Source organism: Ailuropoda melanoleuca, chromosome 9 (genome assembly GCF_002007445.2).
Source record: "Ailuropoda melanoleuca isolate Jingjing chromosome 9, ASM200744v2, whole genome shotgun sequence".
Taxonomy (NCBI): Eukaryota; Metazoa; Chordata; class Mammalia; order Carnivora; family Ursidae; genus Ailuropoda; species Ailuropoda melanoleuca.
In genome coordinates this window covers 76596603-76597321 of record NC_048226.1, presented here as the reverse complement: position 1 = coordinate 76597321, position 719 = coordinate 76596603, and the positions used below count along the sequence as shown (strand labels likewise).

At 31.8% G+C, this 719-nt stretch overlaps 1 non-coding gene across 1 annotated transcript; it reads left to right on the top strand.

Moving 5' to 3' along the window:
* Positions 1-280: 280 nt before the first annotated feature.
* LOC117803894 lies at positions 281-351 on the top strand. Its single transcript, XR_004628015.1, has one exon. It is a non-coding gene; the product is annotated as a small nucleolar RNA SNORD56 (small nucleolar RNA).
* Positions 352-719: the final 368 nt, after the last annotated feature.

The following is a 719-nucleotide window of genomic DNA, read 5'->3' as shown; positions in this document are numbered from 1 at the left end:
GAACAGTATAAAAACTTTAGAAAGAAAACACAGAAGCAAAACACCAGTATTTGGGACTTAAACTTTACAACAAAAACATAATCTATAAAGGGAAAAAATGTATGCAATGGGCATCATAAAAATTAAAAATTTTGCTGTGTGAAAGACCCTTTTAAGAAGATGAAAAGACAAAAAATACACTGGAATAAAAGTATTGATAGTCAAATATTTGGCAAAAGACAAGTATCTAAAATATGTGAGGAAGTCTCAAAAATCAACAGTGAAAAAAAGAGGAAAAAAGCTACAATGATGTCAATTTTTTTTGTTAACAGCAGTTCCCCTAGTGAGAGTTGGTACTTTGGGTCTGAGTGAAGAAAAAAAAATGGGGAGTAAAGGAGATTAAAGAAAGAAGAAAAAGCCCCACAAACAAACCAATTAGAAGATGAGCATAGCCATGAAGAGAAGTTTCACCAAAAAGAATATATTGGTGTTAAACAAGCACAGAAAAAAGTGTTCAACAACATTAGCCAATAGGGAAATACACATTAAAACCACAATTGGATACCAATACACACCTATCAGAATGGCTAAATTAAATCCTTGGGATAACATCAAATGTTGGCAAGAATGTGGAGAAACTGGATCACTCATGTATTGCTAGTGGGATTGTAAAATTGTGCAGCCACTAAGGAAAATAATTTGAGAGTTTGCCTTTGAAAAGTTAATGTTAATATTAATAA